Here is a 15650-nt window from a genome sequence, read left to right on the forward strand (position 1 = left end):
TTTACCAGACTAGATCCAGCAAAGGAGGTTGAGGGGAGATTTGATTCAGGTCCACAAGATTATGCCAGATTTCCATCAGGTGGACAAAGAAACTCTGTTTCCATTCACTGATCGTACAAGCAGTCGGGACACAGACTTAAAGTTTTGGGTAAAACCTGGGTTGAACTATACAAGATCCTGAGGGGTTTTGACAGGGTGGATGTGGAGAGGATGTTTCCTCTTGTGGGAGAATCTGGAACAAGGGGGTCACTGTTGCAAAATAAGGGGTCACCCATTTCAAATGGGTGACAGTGCGGAGACTGCACATTTTCCCTGTGACTGTGTGAGTTTCCTCTGATTTCCTCACACAGTTCAAAGATGTCCAGGTTAGGTGGATCGGCCATGCTAAATTGCCCCTTTGTCTCCAAGGATGTGCACATTGGGTGGGATGGGGTGGACCTGAGTGGGGATTGTTCTTTCGCAGGGTTGGTTCAGACTTGAGTCCGCTTCAGTGACAGCCGGACTCTGCGCATGTGCAAAATTGTGTCATGCGGATCGCGCACATTCTCAGCTGCAGTGCATGTTGGGTGATTAACCCGCCATTGAAATCTATATTGTTGATATAAATCATGCTTTGCAGACCGATTACGACTGGTAATATTGGACCAATGTAACAAATGTATTAAATCAATTAAACAGCACCTAAATAGTACAGGGCCCAGTTCTGTCCTGGGTGTGATTGACAACAGTGACGACAGTGAGATGTGAACTCATTGGGGTCTCAACAGGTTGGGTGAACAAATGATTTTTGTCCCCATAGACCCAACAGTTAAATTGCCCCTCGTCAATAACAATGTGCTGAAATTGGATCAAATAGTTTGAGCTTTTTTTTTAAATTTAGATTAGCCAATTATTTTTTCCAATTAAGAGGCAATTTAGCGTGGCCAATCCACCTACTCTGCACATTTTTGGGTTGTGGGGGCGAAATCCACGCAGACACAGGGAGAACGTGCAAACTCCACACGGACAGTGACCCAGAGCCGGGATCGAACCTGGGACCTCAGCGCCATGAGGCGGTTGTGCTAACCACTAGGCCACCGTGCTGCCCTAGTTTGAGCTTTTAAAGTTGGAGTGTTAACCAGTGGGAAAACTGAGGAAATCCCTTTGCACATGTGAAGTGTGTGAGTGATCTCCCTCTGAACTGCACATTAGATTAATTAATGAATAACTCATATTTATTCTCATCCAGTGGAAACATCTTCCACTTGCCTATCATATCAAACCTTTTCATAATCTTAAACGATCAGGCCATTGTTTATTCCCTTTTCCAGAGAAAAGGGATTTTTAGACAGTAGGTAATGGTTCTGCCATTTATACCTCCCCTGGACCGTCTTTTATTTCTTCACTTGTTCTGTTAGTTTACCTACTTGTTTCATTGTCACCCAGTTTTGCCTTGCACTATTATCCTCTTTGTCATTTAAAAAAACTATTAAAGCCTTCCGGTTGCGGCTATGCGGAGCTAAGTCGCACGTTCGGCAGCTCCCGCTAGCAACGGGGTATTTTCAGGGCCCGTAACGGCGCTTGTTCGATGTTTCCCGGTGTGGGAAGGGGACAGCAACATTCCCCTAATAGTGTATGGATTGGACCAGGAGTGGGGCGATTAAAAAAAGTGACATTTAAGCAAAGAAAGTAGCGAGGGAGGAGGACCAAGATGGCGGCGGGCGGGAACCAGGCAGCGTGGATGCAGTGGAGATAGTGGCGGTGATGGATGCGGAGAAGGCCTTTGATAAGGTGGAATGGGGGTACCTGTGGGAGGTGCTGAAAAGGTGCGGGTTTGGGGAGGGGTTCGTCAGGTGGGTGAGGTTGCTATATGAGGCCCCGGTGGCGAGTGTGGCCACGAACAGAAGGAGGTCAGAGTATTTCCGGCTGCACCAGGGGACGAGGCAGGGGTGTCCCCTGTCCCTCCTGCTCTTTGCACTGGCGATCGAACCCCTGGCCATGGCGTTGAGGGAGTTGAGGAAGTGGAGGGGGTTAGTGCAGGGTGGGGAGGAGCATCAGGTGTCGCTTTATGCGGATGATCTGTTGCTATATGTGGCGGACCCAGTGGGGGAATGCTGGAGGTGATGAGGATCCTTAGGGAGTTTGGGGATTTCTCCGGGTACAAGCTCAATATGGGGAAGAACGAGTTGTTCGTAGTGCACCAAGGGGACCAGGAGAGGGGCATTGGTGAGCTCCCGCTAAAAAAGCCGGAGAGGAGTTTTAGGTACCTGGGGGTCCAGGTGGCTAGGAGTTGGGGGGCCATGCATCAGCTTAACTTCACAAGGCGGGTGGAGCAGATGGAGGAGGCGTTTAAAAGGTGGATGCGCTGCCACTCTCGCTGGCGGGTAGGGCGCAGTCAGTTAAAATGATGGTGCTCCCGAAGTTTTTGTTCCTGTTCCAATGCCTCCCCATCCTGATCCCCAAAGCCTTCTTCAGGCGGGTTAACAGGAGCGTTATGGGGTTTGTGTGGGCGCAGGAGACCCCGAGGGTGAGAATGGTGTTCTTGGAGCAGAGCAGGGATACGGGGGGAGGGTTGGCATTGCCTAACCTCTGTGGGTATTATTGGGCCGCCAACGTGGCGATGGTACGCAAGTGGGTGATGGAGGGGGAGGGGTGGCATGGAAGATGTTGGAGATGGCGTCCTGTGTGGGCACGAGCCTGGAGGCGCTGGTGACCGCGCCATTTCCGCTTCCTCCAACGAGGTATACCACGAGCTTGGTGGTGGCGGCTACCCTGAAAATCTGGGGGCAATGGAGACGGCACGGGGGGAGGTGGGGGCCTCGGTGTGGTCCCCGATACGGGGGAACCACCGGTTTGTCCCGGGGAGGATGGACAGAGGGTTCCTGAATTGGCACAGATCAGGTATTAGAAGAATGGGGGACCTGTTTGCGGATGGGAAGTTCACGAGCCTGGGTGAGCCGGAGGGGAAGTTCGGCCTCCCCCCCCGGGGAACACCTTCAGATATATGCAGGTAAGGGCGTTTGTTAGGCGGCAGGTGGTGGAGTTCCCACTGTTGCCGCCACGGAGGGTCCAGGACAGGGTGCTTTCGGGGATGTGGGTTGGAGAGGGGAGCATCTCGGCAAAGTATCAGGTGATGCAGGAGGAGGAAGAGGAGGCATCGGTGGAGGAGCTGAAGGGTAAGTGGGAGGAGGAGTTGGGTGAGGAGATCGACGAGGGGACGTGGATGGATGCCCTGGGGAGGGTGAATTCTTCCTCCTCTTGCGCGAGGCTCAGCTTAATACAATTCAAGGTGCTGCATAGGATGCACATGATCAGGGCAAGGCTGAGCCGGTTCTTTGGGAGAGAGGACAGATGTGTTAGGTGCTCAGGGAGCCCAGCAAACTACACCCACATGTTCTGGGCATGCCCAGCGCTGGAGGACCATTGGAGGGGCGTAGCAGAGATGATGTCAAGGATGGTTGGTTCCAGGGTTGAGCCGGGCTGGGGGCTCGCAATATTTGTGGTGGCAGAGGAGCCGGGAGTGCAGGAGGCGAAAGAGGCCGGTATTCTGGCCTTTGCGTCCCTAGTAGCCCGGCGAAGGATTCTTCTTCAGTGGGAGAAGCGATATGGCTGGGTTTATTAAATTGGAGACGGTCAAATTTGCCTTAAGGGGGTCGGTGCAAGGGTTCTTCCGGCGGTGGCAACAGTTTCTAGACTTCCTGGCGGAGCGTTAGGTGATGGTCAGCAACAGCAGCGACCCGGGGGGCAGTGGGGGATTTTGGGGTGGTTGGGGGGGCTTGTGTAAGGGTTTGTTTGTTTTTCTTGATTGGGCGTGTATATTTGCCGATATGCTGATTATTTATTACTTGTGTATACCGGGGGGGGGGGTTGTTCTTATTTCTTTGTGTTTTTGTTGTTGATAATTTGGGAAAACTTGAATAAAAATTATTTATAAAAAAGAAGCATTAAAGTGCCCAATTCTTTATTTTCCAATTAAGGGACAATTTAGCGTGGCCAATCCACCTACTCTGTACACCTTTGGATTATGGTCGAAGACCCACGCGACAGTGACGTGGCTGCAAGGAGATCAGGGCTAGGATCGAAATATACAAGGATCTGTGTCCAATCGAAAGAAAAGGCAGATGGGCAAAGGGGGCGGGGTTGCATTGTTAGGAAGGAATTAAGTAAATCGATTGCAAGGAGAGATATAGGATCTGAAGGCAGAGAATCTCTGTGGGTAGAGTTGAGGAATCGCAAAGGTAAAAAGACCCTGATGAGAGTTATGTACAAGCCTCCGAGCAGCAGTCAGGATGTGGGACAGATAAGAAATCAGGAGATAGAGAACGCGTGTAAAAAGGCAATATCACAATAACCAGGGGGAATTCAATATGCAGGTGGGCTGGGAAAATCAGGTTGGTAGTGGATCCCAGGAAAAGTAATTTGTGGAAGGTCTAAGAGATGTTTTTTTGGAACAGCTTTTAACAGAGCCTAATAGGGAACGGTGTAATGTGTGATGTGTAATGAGGCAGACTTGATTGAGACACTATGGGAATTCATCCCAAGGAGGAACAAAGAACAGTACAGCACAGGAACAGGTTCTTCGGCCCTCCAAGCCTGCGCCGACCATGCTGCCCGTCTAAACTAAAATCTTCTACACTTCCGGGGTCCGTATCCCTCTATTCCCATCCTATTCATGCATTTGTCAAGATGGCCCTTAAACGTCACTATCGTCCGTGCTTCCACCACCTCCTCCGGCAGCAAGTTCCTCTGTGTATAAAACTTACCTTGTACATCTACTCTAAACCTTGTCCCTCGCACCTTAAACCTGTGCCCCCCAGTAATTGAAAACATGCTAAAGGGAGGACAAGGCATCCATGGTTGACGAGGGATGTCAAGGACAGCATAAAAGCAAAAGCATACAAAGTGGCGAGGATTAGTGGGAAGCCAGAGGATTTGGAATGCTTGAAAAGCAAGCAGAAGACAACTAAAAAAGCAATAAGGGGAGAGAAGATGAAATATGGGCTAATGAAATAGAAGCACAGGGCTAAATCGCTGACTTTAAAAGCAGACCAAGGCAGGCCAGCAGCATGGTTCAATTGCTATACCAGCCTCCTTGACCAGGGGCAGGAATGTGGCGACTAGGGGCTTTTCACTGTAACTTCATTTGAAGCCTACTTGTGACAATAAGCAATTTTCATTTCATGAATGCAAGCTACCTAGTAATATGAAAGAAGAGAGGAAGAGATTTTTCAATATATAAAAGGTATATATATACCTTTCAATATATAAAGGTAAGAGAGAGGCAAAAATAGACATTGGACCACTGGGAAATGTGGCAGGAAAAGTAATAATAGGACACAAAGAAATGGCAGAGGAACTGAATACTTACTTTGTATCAGTCTTCGCGGTGGAATACCCCAGTGGAATGCCAGAACTCCGGGAGAATCAGGGGGCAGAGGTGAGTGCAGTGGCCATCACTAAGGAGCAGGTTCTCAGTAAACTGAAAGGTCTGAAGGTTGATAAATCACCTGGACCGGATGGACTACACCCCAGGGTTCTAAAAGAGATAGCTCAAGAGATTGTGGAGGCATTGGTGGTGATCTTTCAGGAATCACTGGAGGCAGGAAGGGTCCCACTGGACTGGAAAGTGGCAAATGTAACACCGTTGTTTAAGAAGGGAAATTATAGGCCGGTTAGCCTGATTCGGTAATTGGTAATATTTTAGAGTCCATTAGTAAAGGTGAGATCGTGGAATACTTGGAAGTGCATGAAAAAATAGGACTGAGTCAACATGGATTTGTCAAAGGAAGGTCATGTCTGACAAATCTGTGAAGAGTTCTTTGAGGGGATAACAAGGAAGTTCGATTTCCAGGCCTTTGACAAGGTGTCGCACAGGAGACTGTTAAATAGGTTAAGAGCCCATGGTGTTCAGGGTAAGATCCTGACATGGATCTCGAACAGTGGTGTCAGAATTTGATGTGAGGATTGGTTGTGAGTTTCCTGTCTGCGAATCCCTTTCTAAGTCCCTGTGAAAGAAGTTTACAAAGGCATCACTGTCAGTCCAGAAATAAAATTCAGGAAAGATAAACATTTCTCCTGGTTTAAATTTGCTGTGTGTAAATCCTCCCCTACGAATCCCCTGGAAAAGGAGTTTCCAAAATTAATCACTGTCAGTCCAGGATAGAAATTCACTACATTCTCCCCTCCTGTTCCCTGGTCCAGGATGACCGCTCATGCCCCTCGCTGAACACTGACCCTCGTTGTCATAGCAGTCCCTTGATTTGAGGGTGATGTTGACTCAGGGTTTCGAGTTTCTGCCCTGGGTCTTCATGTGGCTGAACAGAGCCACAGAGCTTTGGACACATGGGACAGGATGTCCAATGAGACAGTGAAACCTGGAGAGCAGGATTGGTTTCATTTTCTTTCCATCTCTGCCACCGCTTTGCATCATCAATAAGACATTGGAACTCAAAGACTAATCCAGTTTGATGGACAAGTTGTCTCCATTCTGAACAATGGGGAACAAGCTCCTCCCACTCATTGAAACATCGCCCCGACAAAGATGACAAACACGCATGCGCCCTGATGCACATCCAATAAAGATTGCGGCTGTTAACCCGAGCCGAACATGAGGAGCTGTAGCTCCGCTCGGTACAAACGGGGTGCGGGAAACGCTTTTCCCGAGGTTTGCGACTTACAACAGCTTTACACAACGTTTCCGCCCACCCCCACGATCTCTCGCTTCCTCCATGTTGTGGAGATGCCTGCGTTGGACTGGGGTGAGCACAGTAAGAAGTCTTACAACACCAGGTTAAAATCCAACAGGTTTGTTTCATAAAACAAATCTGTTGGATTTTAACCTGGTGTTGTAAGACTTCTTACTGTGCTCCTCCATGTTGTTAAACGCCTCTCACCAATTTTGGACCTGAAGACGCTCTTCTCCTTCGCCATTACCCACTCTGCACATGCTTCAATCACAGCGCCCCTCATTCACTCCAATTGGTTGGAGGACCAGCCGCTCCCGGTCGATCCTCCAGTCCCACCCCTCCTCTTCCTATTGGTCCGGAGCTGCCGTCAATCACCCGGGCATTGTGACGGTTCCAGATGGTGAGAGCGGCCACAGGCTCAGGCTGACTCGCTGATTGTCCAATAATAACAGTGAGAGTCTCAGTGGGACAATCATACAATAATAGTGGAGATGGGGCCCAATGGAGAAACAGCAAAGGATTCACTCATTTTGAGAGTAACAAACACTGTGTCTGTTCCAATAAGTCATGCTGCAGTGTGTCAGTGAACACATCATTGGATCCAATATAGAATCATAGAATCCCTACAGCGTTGAAGGAGGCCATTTGGCCCATCGGGTCTGCATCGACCCGCTGAAAGATCACCCTACCTTGGCCAATCCCCACCCTAACCCCATAACCCTACCCAGGGACAATTTATCACAGCCAATCCACCTAACCTGCGCATCGTTGGACTGTGGGAGGAAATCTTCGCAGCCACAGGAAGAATGTGCAAACTCCACACAGACAGTGACCCAAGGTCGGAATCAAACCCAGATACCTGGTGCTTGAGGCAACAGTGCTAACTACCGAGCCACCCCCGTAACTCTGTCATGATTAGACAATAACCTGCCTGTTATTCCAATTCTGGTGTATGTTACTCAGTCACTATTATTATTAGACAACAACCTATCTGATATTCCAATTCTGGTGTGTGTTGCTCTGTTAATGTTATCATTAGACAATAATAGGAGGGCAAGATAAAAGGTAGCAATGATATTTTGAAGTTTCTGGGTTACAATGAGTGTCACTGGGAGATGTGTGATAAAATAGGAATGGAGATATCATGACAAAGAATGGTTAGCACTGCCGCCTCACAGTGCTGAGGACCCAGATTCGATGCTGGCCCCGGGTCACTGCCAAGTGGAGTTTGCACATTCTCCTCATGTCTTCGTGGGTCTCACCCCCACAACCCAAAGATGTGCAGACTCGGTGGATTGGCCACTCTTTTGAGGTCCACCAACAAAATAGAACAAAGGAAACAAACTTAGGGACAAAGCAAAAAAGGCCGCTCCAGTTAGAGGCACTGCCCGAACGTAACAAAGATCAACAGAAACTTAAAAACATCTAATGGGAGTGTATTTAAAGGAGTCAATAAAGCACCCCAACCCCTGCGGTGCCCACCGGGCATGGAAGGCTTTGATGGTGCCCATGGACACCGCATGCTCCCTTTCTAGGGACACCCAAATGCAAATGTAGCCGTGGAAAAGGGGCAAACAGTTTGGACCTATAAATGAGGAACTTCGCCAGGCCCAGAGCAGGTTCACAAGGAGGTAAGTGGCGCTGGTTCGCGAGGTCTTTGGCCCAAGTAGGACTCGGCAAAAACACAGTCCGTGCTCCCACCCTGGAACAACCACCCAATGAAATCCACCTCCTCCCTGCTGGTGTGTGGAGCCTTCAGTCCGGGAGGGGGCTCAGCAAACACACTGTCTACTCGATCCCCCTGACCCGGAACAAGCACACCGGATCGAATAAGGAAGGTTTTGTCCTTGCTGAAGGCAGATGTTATCAGTTGGGAGGACTGGGCCGGGCCCTCGGCCCAGCAAACAAGTAGTCCAAAGGGCTTTACTCCCACCTTGTTTTTGAAGTTGTCTCCTTGTTGTTGTCCTTCTCTCCCCTCTCCTTCCTTCTCTCACCACTCCTTCCTCCAGGCAGCTCAGCAGCAACCAGCACCGGAAACAGGCAGCAAACTGAGCAACAGCAGCAACAACAGAGAGTGAGAGAGAACAGCAACAGAGAAAGAGAGAGAGCAGCAACAGCAGCAGCCACTCTCCACAACAGCAACATCCTCACAACACCAAAGTCTGCACTGGGAGTGCCAGCTTCGGATTGGCCATGCTAAATTGCCCCTTAATTGGAAACAAATAATTGGGTACTCTAAATTCATAATACAAAATAATAATAATACTCACCTCTTGTCACAATTTTGGTGTTTTCAAGTTTACAATCTGCTGCAACCTTCGGCTGGAAAGATATCAGAAGCTTTGGAAGCACCTGTAAAAAGAAATTACACTGGTCAGAAATGTTAGTTGAGGTTAGAAATTAAGATCAGACAAACCTTTATCTTGGTTTGAGTTTGCTGGGTGTAAATCCTCCCCTTCTAACCCCCGGTAAAAGGAGTTTCCAAAATCCATCACTCTTCAAGTCCAGGATAGAAGGTCCAAACATTCTTTCCCCTTGTTGCCAGTCCCAGGATTACTTAATGAGGGTTTTACTTGCTTTGGAGGCAGTTCAGTGACGTTTCATTAGTCTGATTCCTGGGATGCGAGTTTGTTTTATGGAGCAAGATTGAGCCTGTTTGGTCTGTACCCGATGGAGTTTAGAAGAATGAGAGGTGATCTTATGGAAACGTCTAAGATTCTGAGGGGTTTTGATAAAAGAATATTTTCCCACGTGGGGTTCAAGAACTAAGGGGGACAGTTTAAAGATAAGAGTTCTCCAATTTGACACTGAGGTGAGGAGAAATGTCTTCCCTCAGAGGGTCATCAGTATGTGGATAAAAGTAAATTGCTGCGGATGCTGGAATCTGGAACAAAAACAGAAAATACTGGACAATCTCAGCAGGTCTGACAGTATCTGTGGGGAGAAAAGGGAGTTAATGTTTTGAGTCTGGATGACTCTTTGTCAAAGCTGAGTTTCTGGAATTCTCTTTCCCAGAGAGTAGTGGCGCTGGGTCACTGAATATACTCAAAGCTGAGTTAGTCTTTTTTTTATCTACTGGGGAGTCAAAGGTTTTTTGGGGAAGGCAGGAAAATGTGATTAAGGGTACATGCGGATCAGCCATGCCTTTATTGAATTGCAGAGCAGGGTCAATAGGCCACATGGCCGTTCCCTGCTGCTAATTCTGATGTTATTATTCTTCTGTTCTTCGGATTGCCATACATGGCAAGAGCACCGTTCCCCTCTGGAGGGGCCTGTCAATCATCCAGACAATGATTTTCTCTCCTGGTCACAGGGATGCTGAAGCACCGCCTCTGTTACGTCATCAAGATGGCCTCTCAGCCGCGCCGCTAAACAAAGATGGCGGCCGTGGAACTGGGCCTGATACCGGATAAAGGCTCCGCAGCTGCAAACGCGGGATTTGCAGGGTCTGAAACCGGCCTCGTGAGCAGTAGGGGGTGTTTATGAAGCCTTCACTCCCTCCCCGCCCCGACTCCCGGCTCCATTCCTCCCTCCGCCTCACCGACTCTCACCGCCCCAAACATCCGCTCCCGCATTCGCAGACCTCCGAGCAAAGTGACACTGCGCATGCTCCAGGTACAACCCAGCATTGCGTCTGCGCACTGGGCTCCTGTGGAGTGAATAGGGCACTTTCACAGCCGCAGGGAACGTTGGGTAAGAGTCGCACCATTGAAACTGCAAGAGTAAAATAAAATAACTTGGTTACCGATTGATAAACATAATCAAGCAAATTATTGTCAATGGGTATTCTGCTATTCTCCATTTCTCGAAATGATTGAATGCTGCTCTCCTGTGGAAAAATGCAGATCTTAAGGTGCTTTTTCCCCATGGGTGCTTCCTCTCTCCTCCCCAGAAGATGCAAACAGTTGCTGGGTTCAATCCCGGAATCAATAATTCCTCCATCTTCTTCCCTCTTACTCGTGATACTGAATGTTCAATGTTTTCTAGAATGATCCAGCACAGATGGAAGTCACTGGGCACATCATGTCTGCACGGACTCTGGACAAGAGCTACCACTTTTCCTGGTTAAATTCCATTTGCCACTGTACTGCCCTATCAAACTGCATCATTGGGGCATCATTGGGGTGGCACGGTAGCACAGTGGTTAGCACGGTTGCCTCACAACGCCAGGGTTCCGGGTTCGATTCCCGCTTGGGTTACCATCTGTGCAGCGTCTGCACATTCTCCCTGAAAGACTTGCTTGTTAGGTGAATTGGTCATTCTGAATTCACACGAACAGGCGGTGGAGTGTGGTGACTCAGGAATTTTCACAGTAACTTCATGGCAGTGATAATGTAAGCCTACTTGTGACAATAATAAAGATTATTATTATTATATTTGAATTCCAACACCTCAATGAAGAGGCAGAGAGTGGTAGAGAGGGATCTCTGCCAAACATCTGCGGGTCGAGAAACACCTTCTCCAATCGCAGAAAGACCACAAGAGAAAACATATGACCCTGAGTAGCTGTCATCCTCGAAACGAGGAACAACTGACAACCGAACAACAGAGGAGGAGCAGGTCATGAGGGTGTGACAGTCAATGTAACTTTCTGCATTTGAGCGGTTCAGCTGGAATTCCATCCTTGCCAGGTTGGTTCTGATTTCTCAACAATCAATAGCCTTTCCCAGTTCAAGTGATGAGGATTCCTTGTCCAACTCAATCATGATAGGAAGTTGCAGGAGAGTCAAACAGAGACCGCGAGGTGTCCGTCTCACAGGGGTACAGCTCACAGTCGTGTTCAACCCAGCAGGACATCTTCACATCTGGTGGTGAGAACTTCACCATACTCCATAATCAGGGTGGCCTGGTGGTGCAGTGGTTATCACTGCTGCCTCACGGCGCTGAGGTCCCTGGTTCGATCTCGGCTCCAGTTAGATCCCAGCTCCGGTTCCTGTCCGTGAGAGTTTGCACATTCTCCCCGTTTGTCTTGGTTTCGCTCCCACAACCCAAAAATGTGCAGGGTAGCTGGATTGGCTTAGCTAAATTGCCCCTTAATTGGATAAAATGTATTGGGTACTCTAAAAAAAATTTAAATCCATAATCAAAGGCAGTTCAGACTTCTTGTCAAAAGCAAATTACTGTGGATGCTGGAATCTGAAACCAAAATAAATATGAAACTATCTTTGGTTTCAGATTCCTTGACGCAGGCTGCTCCAGTGTTTATTTGCACAGCATCTCCATCTTTTACACAATGGTCTTGGCAATGTTCAAGTCCCAAGTGATGCACTGTTCTAGCTCTTGGGTTTATGTTGGACATCGGGTCGGCTTTGGTTTTTGCTTCAACGACAGATGTCATCTCTGCTGAGTGGGTCTCAAACAAGTCTTTGTTGTGGGTTCCACCTTTACCAAATTTTGCTGCTGCTGTGTCAGAAATGATTCAACTCAGTGACTTCCAAACTTCATCAGTAACAATGTAGATTGATTAAGTTTTTATTCATGAGCCTGTGAAATACTTTAAAGTTTCATTTCATGTTGATAATTTAATTTTATAATGGTGGTGTCACAGTGAAGCATGTGTAAGTCAGAAAGAATTGTCAGCAAGGATTAATCAGCATTTTCCACTTGGAGATCAGTTAAATGTTTCAGAAACTGAATTATATATTTTGCACCAAAAACTATTTAAGATTAAAGTAAAAGTTCATAACGCTATTGCAAGTGAGTTCCTGGGAAAGATCTTGAATAAAGAGGAAAGAAGTTTTAAAAAAGAGACACTGCAGCCCCAAAAATCAGTGACGAATCCAGAATATTAAACTGCAGCCAGTTATAGGGATTGTTGACGTCAGCAGACATAACCAAATATTGTAAGACTATCAATCTATCAATAGGGGCAGCACGGTAGCATTGTGGATAGCACAATCGCTTCACAGCTCCAGGGTCCCAGGTTCGATTCCGGCTTGGGTCACTGTCTGTGCGGAGTCTGCACATCCTCCCCGTGTGTGCGTGGGTTTCCTCCGGGTGCTCTGGTTTCCTCCCACAATCCAAAGATATGCAGGTTAGGTGAATTCGCCATGCTAAATTGCCCTTAGTGTCCAAAATTGCTCTTAGTGTTGGATTGGGTTATGGGGATAGGGTGGAGGTGTTGCCCTTGGCTAGGGTGCTCTTTCCAAGAGCCGGTGCAGACTCGATGGGCCGAATGGCCTCCTTCTGCACTGTAAATTCTATGAAATTCTATGAAATCTTTTATGTGATTAACAGCAGCAATAACAGCAGAATCCCGTCTCATCAGTCACTGAAGAATCTGTTGATGTGTCAAGAGGTTAAGTGACTGAGAGTATCTCTTCTCACATACAGAGCAGATGAACGGTCTTTCCCCAGTATGATTACGTTGGTGTGCAATGACAATGGATGAGAATGGATGACTGCCTGAAATTCTTCCCACAATGAGTACAAGTAAGTGGATTCTCCGCTGTGTGTATTTGCTTGTGTGTCAGAAAGCTGGATGAATGAATGAATCCCTTCCCACACAGAGAGCAAGTGAACAGTCTTTCCCCAGTCTGAACATGTTGGTGTACCTTGAGGTTAGATGACCGCCTGAACCTCTTTTCACAGTGGGTGCAGCTGAATGGCCTCTCCTCAGTGCGACTGTGTTGATGATTTTCCAGCTTAGATGCACATTGAACCATTTCGCCCAGTCCTCACATTTCCACACTTTCTCCATGGTGCCGGTGTCCTTGTGTCTCTCCAAGTTGGATGATCAGTTGAAGCCTCGACCACACAGAACACATACACGGTGCAGGGGAGGGCAATGTACAGGAGAGCGAAAGACATAGGGGACTGTATAGGAAGGGGCACAGATAGGCGCTTCTGTGGACAGGAAAGAGACTCCAGGATGGTATGTTGCCTCCCTGGTGCCAGGATCCAGGATGTCTCTGACCGATACAGGACATCCTGAAGGGGGACGGAAAACAGCCACTGGGATCTCTTCCGGGGCAGGTGTGACCTGCACAAGAAGGATGTGTTGCATCTAAATTGGAGAGGTACCAATATCCTGGCTGGGAGATTTGCTGGAGTCACTCGGGAGGATTTAGAAGAGTATGGCAGGGGGGTGGGAACCAGAGCGATAGCGTAGAAGGTGTAATAACTATGGGGAATCGGAGAACAAAAATAAGAGAACAACATCACCCTGTCTGCTCCAACATAGTGGTTTGAAGAGTACTTGTTTCAATGCCAGAAGTATAGCGGGGAGGCAGATGAACTTAGAGCACTTATTAGTACTTGGAATTACGATGTTGTAGCTATCACAGAAATATGTGTAAAGGAAGGGTAGGATTTTCAGCTGAACATTGGAGGATATAGATGCTTCAGGAGAGATAGAGAGGGATGTAAAAGGGGTGGGGGAGTAGCATTACTGGTTAAGGAGAATATTATTATATTATGAGGGGAAATATACCGTAAATGGCAAAACTCCTGGGAATATAGAAAGTCAGAGTTCTCTGTGTTGCATGTGCACAGATCTTTGAAGTTGGCATCACAAATGGATAAGATAGTCAAGAAAGCAGACAGAATGCTTGCCTTCCTTGGACGGGGCATCAAGTATAAAAACTGGCAAGTCATGCTGCAGTTGTATAGAACCTTGTCAAGGCCACACTTGGAATATTGTCCACAAATCTGGTCGCCACAGTACCAGAAGGATGTGGAGGCTTTGGAGAGGGTGCAGTGGAGGTTTACCAGGATGTTGCCCAGTCTGGAGTGTGTTAGCTATGTGGAGAGACTGAATAGACTCGGACTGTTTTCGTCAGAAAGACGGAAGATGAGGGGGGACCTGATCGAGGTCGACAAGATTATTTTCTTTTTTTTTTTTACTTTTTTTTTCTTTATAAATTTAGAGTACCCAATTAATTTTTTTCCAATTAAGGGGCAATTTAGCGTGTTCAATCCACCTACCTTGCACATCTTTCGGTTGTGGGGGCGAAACCCACGCAAACATGGGGAGAATGTGCAAACTCCACACGGACAGTGACCCAGAGCTGGTATCGAACCTGGGACCTCAGCGCCGTGAGACGGCAGTGCTGACCTACTGAGCCACCGTGCTGCCCAGAGGTCGACAATATTATGAGGGGCATGGATAGAATGGATGGGCAGGTACTCTTTCCTACCATGGAGGGGCCAGTAGACAGGGGGCATAGGTTTAAGGTCCCTGGTGAAAAGTTTAGACATGTGCGAGGCAGGTTTTTCTATGCAGAGGGTGGTGAGTGCCTGGAATGCATTGCCAGGGGAGGTTGTGGAAGCAGATACGTTAACGGCATTCAAAAGGCATCTTGACAAACACATGGATAGGATGGGGATAGGGATACGTCACAAGTAAGTGCTGAGGGTTTTGGCAAAGGTTGGTATCATGACCAGTACAGGCTTGGAGGGCCGAAGGGCCTGTTCCTGTGCTGTATTGTTTTTTGTTCAAAGACACAGTTCAATGTGTGAGAAATAGTTCACGTGTTCGGAATGTGGATGACGTTGTAACCGATGGTCTAACCTTTCGAACAATATGTCATCATGCTGGAAGAAACCTTAGAAATCTGGGGATTGTGGAATAGATTTAATCAGACCGGGAGATTCATCGACCTGTTCACACTGAGGAGTGACCGTCAATGTTCTCCGTGTGTGTGAAGGGATTCACTCAGTTCACCAGCCTCACTTCATCATAGTCAATCTGTACAGGACTGATACCAAGTGCAATGTATCTTTCCTGAAGTTTGGTGGCCAGTACGGAACACAGTTCATGCAGCAAGTGAGGAAAAGACAGCAGGAATATCTCTAATCTGTGATTTACAAGGGCACATTCTCCGGTTCCCAGCAGTTACGTTTCTTCAGCAATTTCCTCATTTTCCCCAAAACTACCCAGTCTGTTAATTCTATTATTTCTGATAATTCCATTACTGCAGCTATAAACATCACACATTAGAATTTAATCTGTACCATTATTTACTCTGGTTTAAATTTATGTTG

Source organism: Scyliorhinus canicula, unplaced genomic scaffold, assembly GCF_902713615.1.
Source record: "Scyliorhinus canicula unplaced genomic scaffold, sScyCan1.1, whole genome shotgun sequence".
NCBI classification, from domain to species: Eukaryota; Metazoa; Chordata; class Chondrichthyes; order Carcharhiniformes; family Scyliorhinidae; genus Scyliorhinus; species Scyliorhinus canicula.